Source organism: Pantherophis guttatus, chromosome 6, assembly GCF_059756535.1.
Source record: "Pantherophis guttatus breed Tessera chromosome 6, ASM5975653v1, whole genome shotgun sequence".
Taxonomy (NCBI): domain Eukaryota; kingdom Metazoa; phylum Chordata; class Lepidosauria; order Squamata; family Colubridae; genus Pantherophis; species Pantherophis guttatus.
Window position 1 is genome coordinate 26,813,378 of NC_142068.1, and position 22,682 is coordinate 26,836,059.

Below are 22,682 nucleotides of genomic sequence, written 5' to 3' on the forward strand. Positions count from 1 at the left end.
TCATCTTCATCTGATGCTGACAGTTCTTGATCTTTCTTATCTATTTCTTCACCATTTCTGTTATTATTATAAATTCTTTCATTGCAGTTTCTTTGTCTATTCTTATCCACTTCCTTTATGCAAGGAGGTATTTTTTGGGTTGGCCCATAGCTGTACCCAGAATTGAATTGTTTCTTCTTTGTCAGGTGTTGCACTTTTTCAATTCATTGCAATCTGTCCATTGATGAATTGGTAGAAACGTTTCTAATTCAACTTAGAGATTTTGCCCATAGCTTGCAGTTCGAACTTCATATCTGTTGATCTTCGTGGCTATAGCTGTTATTTGTTGCTGTGTGGTTTCCACTGCTTCTTTGTATTCCTTGTATTCCTTGTATTCCTTGGGATATTTCTTGATCTGGTATTCTTTGGTCTTCTTTTCCATATTTTTTTATTTCATATGTTCTAGCTTGTTTACATTTGATCTGATCTTAGATCTCTATAATGGCAGATTATGCTGAGCAAAGTGGAATCCATTTTGATTTCATTTCTGTATCATTGATAGGAAATAATCAAGGGAAATCACTGGTGTGAAATTTTTTGGATTAGCTAATTTAGTATTTTATACTTGTTACTATATTTCATGTTAATTTGTTTATTTATTAATCTATGCTAAAAATCTTAACCTCTTTTCTATCTAATATTCACTAATGATCTGTATTAGTTTCTCCTAAACACTTTAGAACCCAAAGGTGTTTTTTTTCAAGAGGCAACTGAACTGCCTGGTTTTTCTTTGAAGACATTTCACTTCTCATCCAAGAAGCTTCATCAGCCCTGACTGGATGATGGGGAATGGAAGGATTTATATTCCTTGCAGACAGCTAGTCATTTGCATTCTTTTAGATTCAATTCGTACAAATGACCAGCTGTCTGGAAGGAATATAAATCCTTCCATTCCCCATCATCCAGTCAGAGCTGAAGAAGCTTCTTAGATGAGAAGCAAAACATCTTCAAAGAAAAACAAGGAAGTCCGGTTGCCTCTTGAAAAAGCACCTTTGGGACAACCATGACTTAGATGACTGAGAATCTCCATAGACATTTAACACTTTAAAATTGGGCCTTACATCTTCAGATGTAATGTACAGAGAAAACAGCTGTCTTCTGTCTACCACATGAGGTCCCCAAAACAGTGCAAAGCTGGTTGCACTGAGCTGTCTTCGTATAAAATTAAACTGTTACAGAGAAACTGCTGTTGCTGTTCTTCCAGCATGAGAAAAAGAAAAGCTTGAAAGCAACATAGAAAAATCTTCCTATCTGTACTGAGTCGTACTTGTTAAGAAAGCAACCTAACGTGTGCATTTGTATAATAAACCTGTCCCTTTCTTTAAAATGCACACTGTATTTTAAGCAAGGAACATTTTGCCTCCTTTGAAAACAATCTTGTCACCAGCTTTGAAAATTCCTGGTTGTTTGACAATTGTTCCAGAAAACAAAATATGCAGGGGCTGATATTCTGGGAAGAATTTAACTGAACATGAAACATTCATAAGTGTACAGAAGGAACAATATTTTTATGTTTGAATCTGGCATTTATTCCATTAACCAAAGCCCAGTTAATAAGCCCTGCTGTAGATCTATACAGTTTTAGTTTGTTTATTTTTGCTGAAATCATAATGTAGTTGGAATGGATGACTATTAAGTATGGCTATAATCATAGCAACCAAAAATATCAAGTGCTCAACACAGCAAATGCATTCATCACCATGTTTTATATTTATAAATTATTTATAATTTTCCAAGTAAACAAAACCCAGTTACCAATCCAGATTGGGAACTAAGAAAAACATTTATTATAAAGGGAATACATTACTTTATTGCTTTGCTACTCTGATCAATAAATTCCCATGCTCCACCTTTCCCTATTTTAATCAGTAGATTCACAGCCTCCATCAAATGCTATATAGTGAAATAGATAGGACAATTCTTCCTTCTAATATGTTTATGAGATTCTCAGTCATCCAGGTCATAGTTGTCCCAAGTGCTTTTGTATAAATCCTTCCATTCCCCACCATCCAGTCAGAGTTGAAGAAGCTTGTTGGATGAGAAGCAATATGTCTTCATAAAAAAACCAGAAAGTCCAGTTGCTTCTTGAAAAAACACCTTTTTTCTAGTATATTTATTAGACCTACTATACATTATACAATGTTGATTGAATATTTTAATGGTCACTGCACCTCAACAACTACGTGATAGAGCGGTAAAAGTGTAGAAGGACAGAACCAAATTTATTAGGAAAAACTACTGTGTTTAAAGCCTTTCAACTTAAAATGAACAAGAGGGATACTAAAGATACATACTCTCATATATGGAGTAGACAATGTGAAGAGACTAGTCACCTCTCTAGTCTTACAAAGTAAACATTTGGACTCATCTACTCGTAAAAATGAAGGGGTTTCAAACTTACAGGGAAAAAAATGAAATATGAACAACACTACTTATGTAGCAGGTTGATCTATTCAGTTGAATTTATAATATATAATCATAAAATAAAATATTGTCTCCCACAGGGAACCATATTACTTTTTAATGGCATGCAGATCCCTTTTGTTTAAAAACAGCAATAAAACTACAACAAAATGAAAGAGGTACACTCCACAAGGGATTATTTTTAGCTAGATGCATTGCAAAACATGTCCATTCATGACTTCTCTAATTTATAACATAACTGACCCATATATGTACCTCTTGAATTGAACTTGAAGAGTATAATTTAGGAAAAAGTATATAGATGCGGAAACAATCTCAGAGCTTTGAGTTTTAACTTCTGTTATCTAGCCTTCCTTAAGAACATTCTTAATGTACATTTACCAAGGTATGGCTGAATGATTTAACTCCCAAACAACTGCATAGAATTGCAGATTCAAAATTTTGTCTGTGGAAACTGAACTGTTATTCTGCCCCAAATGCTAAGTAATATTTCAAGAAGTTTTTAAAAATCAATATTATTCATGAACCATATCATTTATTCATTAGAATGCTTTTGTGTCTGCAGACTGCTCAATTTATATGGCACAGAGACGGTTTTAAAAGATTGCAATCTTCCCAGGTGATTTCTTAGACTCTAGGTTCCATTTTAGGCAACCTGTTCATGCCAAAAACAAAAACAAAGCACATGTTGAAAAACGAAACCACAGACAAATTCCTAGAATTAACAACATGAAGACAATCACATTGTGGCAAGAGCTTTGAGAATAAGTCATAGCTTGAAGCTTACATCAGCTACAACAATTTAATTCATAGCATCTCTTGTCAAACAGTGGACCTTCCATATAAGTAGTAGTAAGTAAACCTACAATATCTGTATTGATAGTTGAGCATCACTGATGGCTATGCTCTGGTTCCATTATTTGGCATCACAAGAAGATGCTTTGCCACAGATATCTGGAGATCTCTGATCATGTTATTGTGTGGCATAGAAAAGGAATTTATCTCATTCTATCCTAAGGAGATACCACACAGTGGTGGGTTTCAATTTTTTTTACTACCGGTTCTGTGGGTGTAGCTTGGTGGGCGTGGCATGTCTTGGTGGGCGTGGCTTGGTGGGCATGGCAGGGGAAGGATACGGTAAAATCTCCAATCCCTCCCTAATCCAGGGAAAGGTTACTGCAAAATCCCCATTTCCTCCTGATCAGCTGGAACTTGGAAGGCAGATAATAGATGGGGGCGGGGCCAGTCAGGATTTTTACTACCGGTTTTCTGAACTATTCAAAATTTCCACTACCGGTTCTCCAGAATTGGTCAGAACCTGCTGAAACCCACCTCTGATACCACATATTTTTAAAAGAGGTTGTAAAATTCATGGAGGGTTGAGGTATAATTGGCTACTATTTTTAAGAAGTTTATTGTCTTTCAATCATATATATGAGTCATACCAAATTCGTATTATTCCTATCCTGTTATTGCAGTTATTCCCATTAAAACCATTTACCATCCTGTATTAAGTATTGAAGTTCACTGTCTTTATCCCCTCATTCTGACCATTAATATATGGATAACAAAGACTGTGAGTTTATGAGCCATCATTCCATTTCAAAATTGAGCTACATAACTTTTAAAATATACAATCTAGAAGTTGTGTGGGTATATACTGCATTTAATTGTCATTTGTGTCTCCCTCTCTTTTTGTACTTGGTAAGTTTTGTTTTCCTTTTTTGTTTTATTAAAGCAATCAGTCTATATAAGATACCAGAATTCAAAGATGATTAGTACTGACCTGTAAGGTAAAGGTAAAGGTTCCCCTCGCACATATGTGCTATCATTCCTGACTCTAGGGGGCAGTGCTCATCTCTGTTTCAGAGCCAGCGCTGTCCAAAGACATCTCAGTGGTCATGTGGCCGGCATGACTAAATGCCAAAGGCGCACAGACCACTGTTACCTTCCCACCAAAGGTGGTCCCTATTTTTCTACTTGCATTTTTTATGTGCTTTCGAACTGCTTGGCAGAAGCTGGGACAAGTAACAGGAGCTCACCCCGTTACGTGGCACTAGGGATTCAAACCACTGAACTGCCGACCTTTCAATCAATAAGATCAGTGTCTTAACCACTGAGGCACCACTGACCTTTACATGTGCATTAATCTTGATGAAAGAGCAAATTTATATTAATCTGATTTACTTCTGAGCACCAACAATTCAAAAATAACTCATAATCTTTAAATATCAAGGGCTGGGATTTTTAGTCAGAAAGTTCAGAAATTTGTGTAAAGATTTTTATGAAGTCTGTCATGGCCACATTGATTGCAGGCTTTAAATTCAATGAATTCTAACAGTGTTTACTCTTTCTTGGATAATTAAGAAGGTTACTTCCCAGACAAGGAGGGAGTTTTCCCAAAATTCAGTTGAACATAGCTTTATGCCTAATGGGGATTGAAGACACATCCTCTTTTTGTTTGCATTGTTGTTAGTTTTTCTTTTTTCTTTTTTAATTGCTTAAAAACAGTCAACAGTAATTTATTTCTAATTTTCATTTCAACTGATAATCAAACGCAGCACTTCTCAAATATGGTTGACTTTTTTTGACCCCTCTTCTTACTTCTTGGAAATATTTTATATATTATCGACATACTGTTGAACCTCTCTATAACTGCCCCAAGAGTTTGACAAAGCTGTTTTTAAGCAACAGTTTCTCCATTCCACACACCTCTTTATATTGACAGAAACCTATTGATTTGATTTAGTATGTACTAAGCCGTTTTGTACTATGTTGTTCTAAGTAATGTGATTGCTGATACTGGAGGTAAAGCGATGCTGGAAAGGATATAAAGAAGGTAATTGGAGATTATATGTCAAGATGAGGAATAGCAAAATAAACTCCATCCTATATCGGAGCTTAAGCGTTACAATAGTATGACTATCTGTCTTTCTCTTCTTCACTTGGGCTAAAGGAATTTCTCAAAAAAAAAAAAATCTGTGTCAGTTTATTAGTTAAAAACAGTAGTTTTAAAAAGGGACAGATGTGGAAGAAGGCATGAAGATAACAGTTGGGGAAGTAATGAAGTTTCATATGACAAATGAACAACTGGTCAGGAATGAGTAAAAAGGTGTCCATGGGTTTTAAACTGATTACAGATTCTTCATTCCAAAATAAAGAATATATGCAACAACGGTTGAATTGTTGGATTCTTGGTGTTCTCTGAACTCAGTGGTTTTCCTGCAGATGTTTCATTATTGCAGATGTTTTAAGAACTGACAATGTTACTGTGGAATTGGGATCGTAGAAACACCCAGGAACATAGAAGAATTCAGAGGCAGATGCATAAATAAATGTCTTAAATGTATTTATTCATATGATAAATCATATTAACTATGTACAACAGAGATCAAGTCTCATGAGGAACAAACATGAAAAGAGAGAGATGGAGAGAGAGAGGTGGAAAAGGTTGGAGGGGGTTTTATACTCGGGGTAGGCCCCTCCTTTCCACATAGGGGTGGAGACACTCTCTGCCTCCACTGGTGTCTATATGACACATGTGCCAATGGCTTGCAAATACTTGACAGTTACCCAATCTGGTAATGAATCATGTGCAGAAAATCTACCAAGCTCAGAGAATATCAAGCATCCACTGATACTTTCCCCATCAACCATCAGGTTTCATGTACTAGATGACTTTTAATTATTTTAAAACATATATATGCGTGGAATAAGTCTTTCCAAGGAAAGCTTTGTAGGCATTGCACTTTGGTACAAGAAGTTTGAATTTAATAGGAATTTTAAAAATCAGCCTAAAAAATGCAAACCACATGAAATATCTGCTGCAAATATTTTCTGAGAATATCATTAATAGAACGAATGAGTTATTTATTGAATTGATTGCATACACTTTAAAATAGCTGTACTCATCTTTGGGTTGATTGCCTATACTTCAAAATATCTATACTCAGATTTTAGGCTACAATTGGTCTTAAAGCAGTTACAATTTAAAGTCTAATTAAAATAAAAATATGAGAGCCAGCTTGGTGTTATTACATTTAAGGAACCTGGCTAGAAACTGAAAGACAATAAGTTCTAATTCTACCTTAAGCACAAAACTAACTGGGTGACCTTGGGCCAGTCACTCTTTCTCACCCCTAAGAAGGAGGAAAGGGCAAGCCACTTCTGAAAATCTTGCCAAGAAAACCACACACACTTGTCCATGTATTCTTTAGAGTCAAAACAGACTCAAAAGCAGGGAAGAAGACAAAAGAAGTTGCAGATTTGCGTAAGTTTGAATATATGTGTGCAGAAAGAAAGTTAAATGTAATTACTGGAATGTAAACAAAACTATATCATGGGGAAGTGCTTTGATTACAATAGAGTAGAACTCTTAATATATCTGTTCATGTATATACCTAGCACCATACTAAAGAAAACTACCAAAATAGCTATTCAATCTGCTTACATGTGGTAATTGGTGACATCTAGGCTTTTGCACATTCTTCTTTAAAGTAGGCATGGACAAACTCCTTCAGATAAAGAGGAATGTCCTTTGTAAAATAGGCATGTATAGGATGAGGCATGTAGTCTCCTACTACTACAAATGATGGAACTTAGAGATAAGACTGAGAAAGACAAAACTATATTGTGCTGAGGATCCAGTGATGTTAAGAATATGTGTGCATGACTGTCTTGTCTCTGTGTGTATTTGGCTGGCAATCCAAAACATTCCTATGTGGAATTGTTCTTTTTTATTTCAGAACTTCCTTTCACTGAAGTGCTAATAGACGACTCATCAGTTTGAAAATTGTCCCAGTTTATTTGAAATCATTCATGTTGATCAGCGACATAATCTTTACTGATTTACTCAGAGGTTTTCTATTAGCAAGCAATGTGAAGTTGTATTTCCTTGCACAGTTGTCTATGCTAGGTGCTGTTGGCCAGAGTAGGATCCAATAAACAAATAGGATTTGTACCAGGTAAGCATAACTAAAATAAATCTTATTTTATATTACTTATTACTTGCATTACCTATGAGACTGTCTATTTCAAGTGGAGTCCACCATCCTTTGTATGCAAGCTCAGATAATATGTAGAACACTCTCCAAGCCACATGTGGTTGAATTTGAGGTTCTGGAGGAAAAAAGAACTTGTCACTGTCATGCCAGCCTTGTGGAGCTTTTACAGATTAACAGAGTTGGAAGGGACCTTGTAGGTCATCTAGTCCAACCTCCCCCCACCCAAGCAGGAGACCCTATACCATTTCTGACAAATGGCAATCCAATCTCTTCTTGAAAGTCTCAAGTGATGAAGCTCCCACAACTTCTGAAGGCCAGCTGTTCCACTGGTTGATTATTCTCACTGTCAGAAAATTTATCCTTATTTCCAGGTTAAACCTCTCCATGTTCAGTTTCCATCCATTATTCCTTGTCTGGCCTACAGTGCTTTAGAAAATAGCTTGACCCCTTCCTCAAATATTGGACGACTGCTATCATGTCTCCCCTGGTCCTTATCTTCACTAGACTAGCCATGCCCAGTTCCTGTAACCATTCTTCATGTGTTTTAGTCTCCAGTCCCCTAATCATCCTGGTTGCTTTTTTCTGCACTTTTTCTAGAGTCTCAACTCAAGGTCTTGCCCTAATGTCAGGATGGGCCCTTCACCGCTAATCTTAGGGAAGGCAGTTAAGAAGATGCTTTTTCACGAGTCCTTTGGAGCACCGGAAGCAATGTATTAAGGCAGACAATAGTACCCATCTTTGTGTTGCCTGATGGATGTAAAAGCTAGTATATAGATTTGCATGTTGGAGAAGGTTAGTGATCTGGCCAAGTAGAACCCAAACAAAGGAGTGATTATCTTCAGAGTATTTGGCAGTAGTTGGTTTCTTGGCTGAGTTTGGAAGACACGACTGGGACATTTCAGGGGTGGTCTCAGGGTCAAGCTTCTTTTGAATCCGTGTGAAGCTCATTATGTGTGTGAGAACAGCTTTCCTTTCATTCACTTGTTACAAATTTGAAGGAATTTTCAGTACACACTGTACTGTACTGAGAAAAAAAAACCCTGTACCACATTATTCTTGGAGTCTAACAAGCTCAGTGAAGACACATCTTCATTAAAGTAGCCATTTACCATGTAAACGCTGCATGTTTTCCAGTTATTTTTCTCCCTTCTTTTCTTCTTTCCTACTCCTTAATTTTAAATGCTAATGCAATATACAGATAATTTTCTTTTCATTCCGAGGTCAGCTTGCAAAATAAAGAATGAATAAGATGCAGATATCCAGACTCTTATGCCACTAGTTTTGCTGACAGTGAGAATTATTGTAGAGAGAAGTGGGAGGATGAAGCACTATGCATGGCTTTGCTGTTCTCATCTTAATTGGGCTTTGAAGGAATTGGTTTTGACTCAAACTCTAGCAGTGGATCAGTATTTTCTGGAGTTTTTCATCCAAGGGGGAATGATGCATGTCAGAACTCCTCAACAGAATTGGGAAAGTTTAAAACAATTAGACTAGAAAATGCTAGTAACAATTTTCTGGAACTGAAGAGTATTTTAAAATGTAAACCTGGGAGAAAAAGAGCGATCAACTAATTCAAAATGAAGAAACAAAAGTAGAGGCAGCTTGATCTAGTGGTTGAGACCACAGGTTAGAAATGAGGAGACTGTGAGTTCTAGTCCCATTTTAGGCATGAAAGCCAGCTGAGTGACTATGGACCAATCAGTCTCTCTCATCCCAACTCATCTCACAGAGGAGTTGTTGTTGTTGTTGTGGGGAAAATAAGAAGAAGAAGGAATATTAGATATGTTTGCTGCCTTGAGTTGTTTATAAGATAATAAAGATGGGATTACAAAAAAATCCTAAAATAAATACCACAATCAGGTTGCTAATCCCCTCCTTTACCAGAACCAAAAGTGTATTGTCTACCAATCTACTTTTTCATCCTACCATTTCTATAACACATCCTCAAGCATGAGAAACCAAGAGTCCTGCTTCCCAGAGCCTAACCCATCATTGAGGTCCTAGATCTGATGAATACATCAGCCACATGTTTTTAATGATTCCACATTTGCGCTTTTAATTGGTACTAACAAGGAAGGAGAACCCACACACCCCATTAAAATTTCACAATCCTCAGCTTCTCAATTTCCTTAACTGAATAAATTCCAAAGCTCCATATAACTCTCTAAAATAGCTGGTTGGGCTTTGGAGATGGCGAGTCCATAGTTCTTCTCCTCCTTCCTTCCTTCCTTCCTTCCTTCCTTCCTTCCTTCCTTCCTTCCTTCCTTTCTTTCTTTCTTTCTAGCTTTCTCTCTCTCTCTCTCTTTTCTCTTTTCCTTTCCTTTCTTTTTTCTTTTCTTTTCCTTCCTTTTTCTCTTTTCATTTATTCAATCATTCATTCATCATATTCCTGCACTGCCCATCTTGCCTAAATTACTCTTAAATTAAGAACTAATTAAAGAACTGCTTCCCTAATGGGGAGAATGATATGTCATAAATTAGAAAGTAGTAGAACTCTACTTGTATCAGAAAGGTTACATTGCACCAAAAAGACCTTATATCAATTAGCTGATATATTGCCATCGAAGTTCTATAGTAATATAGAATATTAATAAGTCATTTTCCCATCATGGGCACCTATTCATCTTCTTTGGATATTTTTCTGTCCCCTTAGCTTGGTAACATTGCTGAAAAATTCAATCCAGATCAGAGATGGCATTCAGCAGGTTCTGACCAGTTCTGGAGAACCGGTAGTGGAAATTTTAAGTAATTCGGAGAACCGGTAGTAAAAATTCTGACTGTCCCCACCTCCATCTATTCTCTGCCTCCCAAGTTCCAGCTGATCAGGAGGAAATGGGGATTTTGCAGTAACCTTCCTCTGGAGTGGGGACAGAATGGAGATTTTGCAGTATCCTTCCCCTGCCACGCCCACCAAGCCACACCCACCAAACTATGCCATGCCCATCAAACCATGCCACACCCACCAAACCATGCCACGCCCACCAAACAGTGCTATGCCCTCCAAGCCATGCTCACAGAACCAGTAGTAAAAAAATTTGGGTCCCACCACTGATCCAGATATTTTATGAATGTTTCCACACATGAAATTCAACCTGAGTTCCTTATATCAGCCTATGTTAAAAAAATTGAGTAGAAGAAAAATTATTCTCTTTAGTTGGGAAAGTATATAAAAGAAAGACCCTTGGTAGTACAGTGGTCTAAAGCACCCTGTTATTAAGAACAGCTGCCTGCAATTACTGCAGGTTCGAATCTCGCCAAGGCTCAAGGTTGACTCAGCCTTCCATCCTTTCTAAGGTAGGTAAATTGAGGACCCAGTTGTGGGGGCAATAAGCTGACTTTGTATAAATATACAAAAGAATGAAGGCTATTGCTTAGCGCATTGTAAGCCGCCCTGAGTCTCCGGAGAAGGGTGGCATATAAATCAATTTTTTTTTAAAAAAAGTGGTATTGGTGAGTGTAGAGGAGGGAGATTCCCATCTGTCCTTCTTGGCTAGTATGTCAAGATAAGCAATGTGTTTTAATTGTTTATAATACACCCAGATTCATATTGGTATATGCAGTGGACATAATGACATAAGATACATGCTGTATATCAACTTTCAAGAAACATTTTGTCTCTCAAATACTAAGTAAAAGGTCCCAAAGGACAAAACAGTTGATAATGATGTGAAGAAAAATTTGCCACTTGAAGAGGTCTTCTAAATCCAGACCAAGAAGCTGGTAACCTAGTTTACTTTCTTTTTCCATATTAAAAATATGTGAAAATCTCAATTAACCAAAGTAATTTCAGTTCATCTCTTTTTTTTTTCTTCTTGACCCTGACTTTTTATTTAAAAACCTTGTTGTGGTATTGTGATTAAACTAGAAATCAAAGCAAAACATTATGAAACTACATTCATTTCTCCTATTTTGTGGAGATTTATACAGTCATCAAGAAAAGGCAATACTCGTGAAACATGTAGAATTCCTGGCTAATGGGAAGGACACCATGCCAGCCAGTTTTACCTGAGAAACCCTTTCCAGACTCCAACTGAACTAGGAACTCCAAATCAGAACCTACTTCCACTGTTTGGGAACTGAATGAAAAGGGCAAAGCTAGGAGCCCTTTAATTCTAAGGGAATTAAAAATAAAATGGCTTGGAATGACACAAGTGAAGGAATGATAGAAAAGTGTTTAAGAGAATGTATATGGAAATGATATTGATGTGTAAAAGCGAAAAGATGCTATACAGCAGGGGTGTGAAACTCAAGGCCCAGGGGCCAGATCACACATGCAAGGTGCTTAGATCTGGCCCGCAGGCCAGCCCTGGGAAACAGCGAAGGACTGGCCGGCAATACTTCTGCCAGCAAAAATGTAGCTTGAAAGGGCCGTATGTGGCCCTCTCGAGCTCTGTTCATTGGCAGAGGGTTGTAGGAGGCCATAACAGCTGAAACCGGAGCTCGTGAGCCCATTTTCAATGGCAGAGCACTCGGGCCACCACAGGTGCCCCTGACACGAGTGATGAGCTGGTGATGCCCACCCCCAAAGTCAAGCACAACCCTATATGGACCTCAATGAAATTGAGTTTAACACCCCTGCTATACAAGTAGTCCTCAACTTACAAAAGCAATTGAGACCAGTTTTAAAAATGGAAATACTACAGTTTCTAGATGGTATAACTTCTAGATGGTATAACTGGAAACATCTCAAAATGTGGATGAAGTTTGCTTCTGGAGTGGCTGCATCTTATTTAACACTTATTGACTGTCTCTGTGCCTGCCAGACCTTGATAGCAAACAAGGTCAAGGAATAGGAACAGTGGGGATTTCAGAAAAGCTTTTCATTTTTGTGGGATATAATCACAGGATCTTGACAGCCTGTCACAATTATTTTCAGTTTCTTTCTTACTCTTTGTCTTCTTTTTTGAACTGAATAATATTTTCTGAGATTGTATTCTTAATAGTTTGTTAATCTCTTTCCCTTTTCAGGATGAGTTCTACATTTTATCATTGTGCTTGTTGGTTGGAGTAAACTTTTCCAATCCAAAGGAAAAAGGAACAAAGGTAAATGTTAAACAGTACTAGGGAATTAGTTTGGTAAAAGCTCCTGGCAAAAGGTTTAATAGAATTCGGATTGAAAGAATATGAGAGGTGTCAATGAAGAACATTGAAAAAATATAATGCAGTTTTACACCAAATGAAAAATGTTAGGGGCCAGATTTTTGTTCTTTCCTTGAGATAGATACAAATGTGAAAAAAGCCATTTATTGGATATGTATTTTTTTTTAAAAAAAATGTGAACAGGCATATAATACTTTTGCATGAATATGGAATTGAAGACTGATTAATAAAAACAATAAAGATAACATGCTACTGAAATAGGGCACACATTATGCATGGGGATTTTCCTTAATTTCTATTAACCATAGATCCAAAGAGTCATTTCAAATGCTTTATTGTACTTTTGTGAGTATTCTCTCACAAAAGAATTTAAAAATTGCAAGAAAGCAAGCTAGCAAGCATTTTTATCAATTTAGTTACAGACATCATCTTCCTGCATACTTTATTGAGGACAAAAAAAATTGTGGTCAAACCATAATGGCAACAGGGAGAAAAAATAACCTTGCCCTTTACTACAGATAGTTATCTCTAACTTGCTTCTTTCTCTGAGAATTGCACAATACAACTTGTTTCTATTCTTGCACAGTTTGTGCTTTTTACTGCTTCTTCTCCTTTCTTCCAATACATTTTTAATGCACCTTATCAGCTTTATAGTAGCTTTGAGCAAAAGTTTCTTTCTGGAAGGCTCTCTGCTTTCTAAAGTGTTTTACATGTATTTGAATTAGGATTTGATGATATTCAGCAGTAAGAATAAATGGAATAGTTCAACACTGAGCAGGGAAGAATGTATGATGTTCTTATGATTATTCTATGTATTTATAGATAAATAAATACAGAAGTCCTTGACATACAACCAAAATTGAGCCCAATATTTCTGTTGCTAAGTGAAACATTTCTTTTGTGAGTTTTGCCATTTCTTGCCACAGTTGTTAAGTGAATCACTGAAGTTGTTAAGTTAGCAACACAGTTGTTAAGTGAATCTGGCTTCCCCATTGACTTTGCTTGTCAGAAGGTCCCAAAAGATAATCACATGATCCTGGGACACTACAACCATCATACTGAGTCAGTTGCCAAGTGTCTGAATTTTGATCACATGACCATGGGGATCAGTGGTGGGTTTCACATTATGTTACTACCAGTTCACCGCGCGAATGCTTGCTTCGTGCATCTGCGCCCAGTTCGCATGTGTGCCTGCGTTCTGCGCATGCGCCTGGCCTTCCATCCATGCACTTTGCTTGCACACGCGCCTTCCGTACATGCGTCCAGCCTCAAAAATGTGCCTAAATAGGATGGCATAGAGCCGGCAGGGGGCCCACACTTGATTTCCGCTACCAGTTTGGGCAAACCGGTCTGAACCAGCTGAATACCACCTCTGATGGGGATACTGCAACAGTTGTAAGTGTGAAAAGTAACCAAAGTCACTTTTTTCAGTGCCATTGTAACTTTGAACTAAACGAACTGTTGTAAGTTGAGTACTACCTGTATATAAGGAATGCTAGTTATGATGTTAGAGGTATGCTACTGCAGGAATGACCAGTATAAAATAAATATATTGCATATGGAAACAGTGAATGATGATTGAATTGAAATAGATGAAGATAAACAGAAAGTTCTGGTAGAACAGTATGGATTTGTTTTTTGTTTTGTTTTTTTGGTTTTTTTGCTTGCTCTTTTTTATTCTTTTCCTGCACTTTGCATAATGTTGCTTACCTCAAAAAGAAATAGAGTTATGTCTATATACACAGGTATCTAGTCACAGTATTAGAAAGGGGAGATGACACTGATGGGTGATGAAGCATGCTGGCTTTTAGGTTTTCAGCGGTATTTCAGGCTTTTAATGCTGCATGAGAAGGCATAACAGCTTAGACTCAAATTATTCCCCAAAGCATTCCTTATATCCATTTCCTATATTCTCAAACTGCTGCATACAAGCCAAGAAATATTTTTGGTAAACGAAATTTAAAAGTAAAAATAGCCAAAGAATGAATGATTTATAAATAAAAACACTATCTAAAATTAATTTTGAGATAGCATTCCACTTCTCAAAATGGGTAGGAGAAATAATTTAACAGCCATCCCTATTCGCAATCCTTGAAGCAATCAAACAATTGTTAGCTTCTGTTATGTAGGTACCTATTTTCCTTTTCCATCTCCTATTTGAGATGCAAAAAGAAAAGGTTAAAATGTGCCTTGTTTGTTTGTTTGTTTGTTTGTTTGTTTGTTTGTTTGGAGCCTCTAATGACAAGTTCACAAACACACACACACATGCTTTTTTGCATTTTTAAATTCAGCACAACAAATGCAAAGATGTATTTAATATGATGTGTACTTTTTATCCCGTAGTTTTCAAATAAAAGTGAAAAAAAATATCTTTCCAACTAGAAATATAACTACAGAGTCACATTATTGGCAGCTTGTGAATGTTTGCATTGCATTTGTCTGATTCAGTAGCCTATAAAAGGAAAAGTATGTCTTTCAGTTTGGATCTGGTTAAAAAAAAGATTCAATCTTATTTGAAGTGACATAACAAGAAAACACAAACTCACATTAATAGTTAAAGACTCATTTCTAAATCTGAACTAACATTTTACTCCTAAAATGGTAAACTGTTCTGAAATTTGGACTCATATAATAGTTTATATATATTGTTTATATTTTTGATAGTGATAAGCAAACTGACAAACATTAATAATTTAATTGAATGACATGACATACATACCAGTAGTGGGTTTCACTTACCTTCGCTACTGGTTAGGAACTGTGAGTGTGTGTGTGTGGTGCCTCTGCGCATGCACAGAACTTTCTGTACATGCGCAGAACATCCGTGATGATGTCCAGGCATGTGGGCGGAGCCTCCCGCCGCTGCTACTGATTTGACCAAACCAAGGTGAACCGGTAGAAACCCATCACTGATACATACATAAAAATACACGAAACGCTTGTTAGGATATGTAACTTAGAAATTTTTTTGTTCCCTCTTTTGCCTTTTGCATATAAAATAATTAAATATATTAAGGGTTCCAGTCGAGGATGCAAATTATTTCTTTTCTAAACTCATGACTCCATATGAGGTTCTTATCCTCACTTTCTTTTGCCATATTTTTGTTCCCCACATATCACAATAGGCCCAAATCAACTCAAAAGTTTTAAAATTCTGAAAATAGCATAAAAGTCCATCTGTTCCCATTCATCTGACTAAAACTAAATAACATCTGTTCCAGTGTTGAAAATGGTACAATATGAGTGAAAATAATCTACAGTACTAAACATATATAGATCCTTCCTCTATATCCCTGATGTAGCATCTTCTAGAGCAAGAGAAGGCAACGTTAAAAGTCTTTCCTGTTACCAGGTTGCTGGGGAGAAGTGATCCAGAGGTGGGTTCCTCCTGGTTGCCTTCGAGTCGGTAGCGGTGACGATATGATGTCACCGAACTGGTTCTGCCCCCCCTGCCCCCCAACCCTGCCGCATTATTCTTACCTTTTATTTGCCCCCACCTCCAATCTATTGCTGCCTCCTGAGGCCCAGCTGATGGGCTATAAGGAAAAACTGTTTAAACTCTTGCCGCGGGGCTTCAAAGGGCCGCCCTACAGCTGATCAGTGGAAAAAGGCAGTTTGGTGGTAGACCGGTGCCTCCAAAAACAAATGAGTAAACCGGTGCCTGCAAAAATAAATAGGTAGACCAGTGCCTGCAAAAATACATGAGTGGACTGGTGCCTGCAAAAATAAATGGATAGACCAATGCCTGCAAAAATACATGAGTAGACCAGTGCCTGCTGATAAATGGATAGACCAGTACAGCTCTGCAAGCAGTTAAAAGCCTGGTATACCAGTACCTCTGCTAAATCCTAAAGAATTGTCACATGACCATCAAGCCACACCCACAAAATAAGCCACACCCACAGAACCGGTAGTAAAAGTTTTTAGAACCCACCCCTGAAGTGATCAACCTGTCACTCTTGTGCCAAGGTGGCACTCAAATTAATGTTGCCTTCAGCTTCCCTTGCAAGAAATATATTTACATTTGACAAAGCCATATATCCAGAGGTGGTATTTAGCTGGTTCTGACCGGTTCTGGAGAACCGGTAGTGGAAATTTTGAGTAGTTCGGAGAACCGGCAAATACAACCTCTGACCGTCCCCACCCCCATCTATTTGCTCCCTCCCGAATCCCAGCTGGTCGAGTCCCAGCTGATCAGCTGGGTCTTCTTTTGTTGCCCTGGAAAGCAGGTTAGTGGGGTGGGGAGGGAATGGATATTTTACAGTATCCTTCCCCCTGAAGTGGAGTGGGGTGGAAATGGAGATTTTACAGTATCCTTCCCCCTAGAGTGGGGTGGAAATGGAGATTTTACAGTATCCTTCCCCTTGAGTGGGATGGGAATGGAAATTTTATCATATCCTTCCCCTGGAGTGAGGTAGAAATGGAGATTTTACAATATCCTTCCCCTGCCATGCCCACTAAGCCACACCCACCAAGCCATGCCATGCCCACCAAGCTACACCCGGTGGTAAAAAAATTTGTATCCCACCACTGTCCCTTTTCTAACAGCTGGCTAGGAAAAAGAGAAAAGTAGACAATGAGGTGACATCAAAAGCGAAAAAGAAATATCCAAGAAAGACATTCAGAGACAGATTGAGCTTCCTAGCACTCCTGGCAATGGCCACATTTACATCGTTTTTCAGCTCTACATACTATTGTAAGGCAGCCATTCCTCAGACTTCCTGCAAGGAAATTGTATCTCAACAAGAAACATTTTGCCTGCCATTGTGGTAAACTTTATTATCTGGTTCTCCATTGTGATATCTCTGAGTGCCATTGTGTTTATTTATTTCCTAAAAATATCTGTGGATTGTGTTTTACACAGACATTACAGCTAGGCTGGCCCAAAATATTTAACCTAGTAGTTGACGTAACCTATTTTTCCAGGTTTGTGCAACAAATTGTAATATAAACTAAGAGACAAGTTTAACCCAAATCGAAACTCTAACCAAGATTAAAACTAAACAAGTTTAGAATGGTGTATAAATGCAGCTGCTGGTTTTTTAAATAATTGGCTAAGAGAGTACGGTGCAAATCCATTCTCTGTGTAATAATAACAATGAAAGTCAACTTGTAATGCCCTCTGTGTTAAACAAGTGCTTTAAATTTAAAAATTGTATTTATCAAATGGGAATTTTGTGATGCTTTGGAAGGTATCCACCAGTCTACAGACTCTATAGAGCACTGCACACAGAACAACTAGACACAAGCACAGTTTTTTCCCGAACGCCATCACTCTGCTAAACAAATAATTCCCTCAACACTGTCAAACTAGTTCCTAAGTCTGCATTACTATTAATCTTCTCATCGTTCTTATCACTCATCTCCTCCCACTTATGACTGAATGACTGTAACCTTGCTGCTGGTATCCTTATGATTTATATTGACTGTTTCCTAATATGATTTGATTGCTTATTTCTTCCCTATGACTATCATTAAATGTTGTACCTTATGCTTCTTGATGAATTTATCTTTTCTTTTATGTACACTGAGAGCGTATGCACCAAGACAAATTCCTTGTGTATCCAAGCATACGTGGCCAATAAAGAATTCTGTTCTGTTCTGTTCTGTTCTGTTCTGTTCTGTTCTGTTCTGTTCTGTTCTGTTCTATTCTATTCTATTCTATTCTATTCTATTCTATTCTATTCTATTCTCTAGTTATGCTTATTTTCCCCTGCATTCTTTTTTTTCTTTTTGTTTTTGCTGCTAAGTAGTAACAAGAATGTGAGCTCTCATTTAAGGACAAGCACATTATAATTAGCCTCTACTGGTTACATAAACAAAAGAAAATAATGCAATTTTATTTTCAACATTTACTGAAAAGTATGCAATAATCTCAGCATTTCTCTGTGCCATGAACTCTGGTTTAGAATGAAGAGCGGGCATTCAAAAGCCTGGTGAAATTTCTCAGACAGTGAAATATTCCTCCAACGATAATATTTAACTGTAATTTCCAGCTATTATCTTCTTGAATCTGGCTTTATCATCTCTGACCTCTGAAAGGCAAGCAAAGGATTTCTTTTAAAGTGCAGGATGGTTACAAAGCAGCCAACATCACCACTAAATCACTTCTAAGGTAATGTTGACTGAACAGGCATCTCCTTTTATTGCTTTTGGCAACACTCCATTTAGTTTCTTATGGGATTAGAATCTTATCTTGTTTTACCTTCAATCCTAGCACATCCCAAGGGTTTGGAAGGGGGAGCAAAAGTTTAAGAAACAAGATTGCTAAGGAAAGATATTGGCCTTATATCCTGCTGGAAGGATTGCCACTAAGACTTTGACTAGTCCCTGTGGGAGGTTAAAATAGTAGCCAAGACATTAGTTTGATCCAGCAGGTTTTCACTGGTATTCATCAATAAGAAATTTGTCTAATTTAAATGACAAATTTTGACTAGGGTTGTGGTTGTTTCACAAATGCTTCAAGTGCTTCGCAATCCATAGAAGCATGAGAAAAGTATCTATCTGCTGTTCATTAAAGTAATCAATGTTTTTCAATCTATCAACTGCAGAAGCCTGAAAAGAGGATGTCATTGCTTTAAGAGTTGTACTGACTATAATGAGCAATTTCCTACAGAAATAGCATTTGTTTCTGCCTTGAGTGGAAGTCAGTTCTTTAATGACTAGCAGAGAGATGTAGACCTAGCTTGATTGAGCTCTGAAGCACTTTTTGCTATCAGACTCGTTCAGCCCTAGAATTTACTGACATGGATAGATTTCTTCATAAATAGTCTAGTGATTGTAAAAAAAAAAGCCTGAAATTTGGGGGGGGGGGGGGGAAATTGAATACAGGAGTACTTTCTTAATCTAGATTTTAAAACCCATCCAATTGTCTATACCATGGGTGTCAAACTCACGATGTCACGTTGCCGTCACATGACATTTTGCAACTTTTTTTCCCTTTGCAGGGCTGGCATGGTTGTGGCCTGCATGTGACGCATCCGACCCGCGGGCTGCCAGTTTGACAATCCTGGTCTATACCTTTAGCTTTGCAGTCTACTACTGCAAATAAAAATTGGGACAGCTTGGAGTTTCAGAAGTGTTTTAATTTTAGCCAGCTTTGAGTAAAGCAAGACTTAAAAGCAGAGTGGGGCCATTTTCAGCCAACAGAATCAAATGATTGTGATATTTTGCTGGATTGCCCATAAAAATTTCCACACATGAACACATATCCACAGAAGATGGTTTCTTTGAGATAAGTCTGCTAGTCAGGCGAAATTGATTCCACTTCAGTACTTCGAGAAGCACAGCATTCTTTCTACCTCTGCTGCATGAAAGAAAGCCTTGAGGCAGAACAGGCACACTCACAATGAAAATACTTGCTCACATGTAAAGAGTAACTTCAGCTGCTCATTCATTCAGATAAATCTTCTCTTAGAGACAGCAGGACAGGCCTATTGGTTGGTGACTTTAATTCTGTTGCAGGAATGAAGATAAAAATAAATCTCTAGTCTCCCGTTTTCTAGCATTTCTATGTCTAGTGTTCCTTCCTCTTCATTTATTCCCATAAATGAAGAAATCTGGAGGTGCTAGTGTTCTAAATGATCAGGGCTGTCAAACTCGCGGCCTATGGGCAGGATGCATCATGTGCTGGCCACACCCATGCCCAGTTTAGTGGAGGAGAGGAAAGTCCCGATATGTCACATGATGCCGCCGTGATGATACGAGTTTGAAACACCTGTAACAGATGCTTCTAGAAGTAGTTATAGAAGTGTTTGGGGAGTGAAATCCTTAAACAGAAAAATGTCAACCAGAAGACCAACAACTGCAGCTGTGGATAGGATCTATCCACCATTTTTTTTAATTAAAAAAAAAGGATATGGGTATTCTTGTAAATAATAAGAGAGAGGCAGATCTCTCTCTTCTCTCTGTCTCAGACATTGATAGCTTGTCACTAATTTATAAAGCATGGAGCCTATAGACAGCAAAGTCTCCATTTTTCCTACCTTTACTTTAAAAAAGACAGCACACAAAGATATTCCTACCTTGCTGTACAGGGATGGGTTCTACTTACCTTTACTACCAGTTGACATCACGCCCGCCCACACTCTTCTGCACATGCGCAAAAACTTCTGCACATGCGCAGATCAACTTTGATGACGTCCAGGTCAGTGGTCGGAGCCTCCCGCCAGTTTTACTACCGGTTCTTGTGAACCAGTCCGAACCGGGGGCAACCCACCATTGTTGCTGTATGAATAAATAGTGGAGAGCCTCTGATGACTTGACTCTGTAAAGGAAAGCAAAGAGTGTGGGCTTGTTTCTGTTTTGATTTAGTTTTGGCAGTGAAAATATTGTGCAAAAATCCTATTATTTAAAAGTAAAAGCTGTTAAAAGATACTGCTGGTTATTGCAAGGTCCCATTTTGATTAAGTCTTTCTTAACTAAGAGGAAATTTCTGGAAGAGGTAAATGATTTCCTAAACCTATTACGGAAGTAGTGGTTGCAGAATCTGCCAGCAATGCTTTGCAAGAAAGTTTGAAGAAGCTTTCTGCTATTTATTCACAAACAGGACTGAAAAAAAGAAAATGAAAAGAGCAAGGAAGCCATTAACACAACAATCCTTGCTTTTCAGAGCTCACTGTAGATTCTCGGGTAATGCTTTCTCTATTTTGGCAAAGGACTGCAGCCTTGGTCTTTTAGTTAAACGGAATGAGAGACTCAATTTTATCTGCTATATTAGAAATCCATTATATTAGAAATAAATGTGAGCAACTTGTAAGTTATTCAGCATGGTACTATATTAAATACACAATGAGATCACTTGAATTTTCTGGCTGTACTTCTGGGTATATAAGCAAAAGGTCTGCACTCTGATAATACATACATTGATAAAGAAATGAATAGTTGGCTACTGGACCTGGTCATGTGTTATTATTAAGACTATGAATTCAAGGCCCATTCTGGTAAAATACAGGAAACAACACAGAATTGCATACTTTTTTTTCACTATAAAATAATTTTTACCATAAAAATATATTGTCCTCTTCGAATGTTGCATGTTTAATTTTTCCTTTTATATATATTATGTAACTACAAAAAACTGAAGAACTGTGGCCTGCAAGAACAACTGAATTCTGTGCTAGGAGATCATTTGTTGAATAGGAGAAAGTTCTAGATTCATTTGCTATGAACCATTGTCAGAAGTTGGCTGTCTGTCAACAACTAATTGCACAACCATTGCTGAGCAACCACAATCATGGATATTACTCAAAAGCACTACTGTACAGTAGCAGCTTGGTTAGAATGTATGCTGCTGGTCAAGAGAGATGCTACCAAATCCAAGATATTACAATTAATTAGCAAAATGAAGAAACCTCTTAGATAAGGTGACCAGATTTTAACATTGGTAAAGAGGGACATTGTGGGCATGGCTTATTTTGTGGGCGTGGCTAGCTGGTCATGTGACTGGGTGGGCGTGGCTAGCTGGTCATGTGACCGGGTGCCATGGCTATGTGTATAGGGTAAGGTGAACAGATTTTAACATTGGTAAGAAGGACACCATTGTGGGCGTGGCTTATTTTGTGGGCGTGGCTTGGAGGCCATGTGACTGGGTGGGCGTGGCTAGCTGGTCATGTGACTGGGTGGGCGTGGCTATCTGCATAGGGACTACTCAGAGGGCTGAAAAAAGTCATTTCTGACTAGTCCTCTCACTTTTGACCATCCTCACATTTATGCCCATTGCAGCATTCTTAACAACCATGTCACTCATTTCACAACTGCTTCTCTTCACCATGGTGACAAGATAGGGCAAAAACGTAAAATGTGAGGACAGTCGTAAGTTCGAGGACTGGTCAAAAGTGTGAGGACCAGTCAAAAATAACTTTTTCAGCCCTCTGAGTAGTCCATATGCATAAAAGGATACAGTAATAGAGAGGGATGAAGGAAGGGAAGGGAAATTAGAGTAGGAGTGACGGTAAGAGAGGGAGGAAGAGAGGAGGAGAAGGAGAAAGGAAGAGGAAATAGGGAGGAGAAGAAGAGGGTGGGGGGAAGAGAAAGTAAGAAGGAAAGAAAAGAGAGGTGGTAGGTTTGAGGAGAAAGATTGCTGTACAATAAAAAAGATGAAAGGGAAGAAAGCCA

General features: G+C 37.9%; 1 protein-coding gene across 4 annotated transcripts in view; it reads right to left on the reverse strand.

The window, feature by feature from the left end:
* The window catches only part of P2RY1 (purinergic receptor P2Y1), a 56,223-nt gene that overhangs the window by 10,086 nt on the left and 23,455 nt on the right, over positions 1 to 22,682 (reverse strand). For 2 of the 4 annotated variants that reach the window (XR_015728580.1, XR_009620452.2), the window contains exon 3: positions 20,620 to 20,832. The gene's annotated coding sequence lies outside the window, so the exon portion shown is untranslated. Of the gene's footprint in view, positions 1 to 12,884; positions 18,602 to 20,619; positions 20,833 to 22,682 lie in introns of those variants that run through there. The other 2 variants (XR_009620451.2, XM_060682998.2) reach the window with 2 other exon arrangements.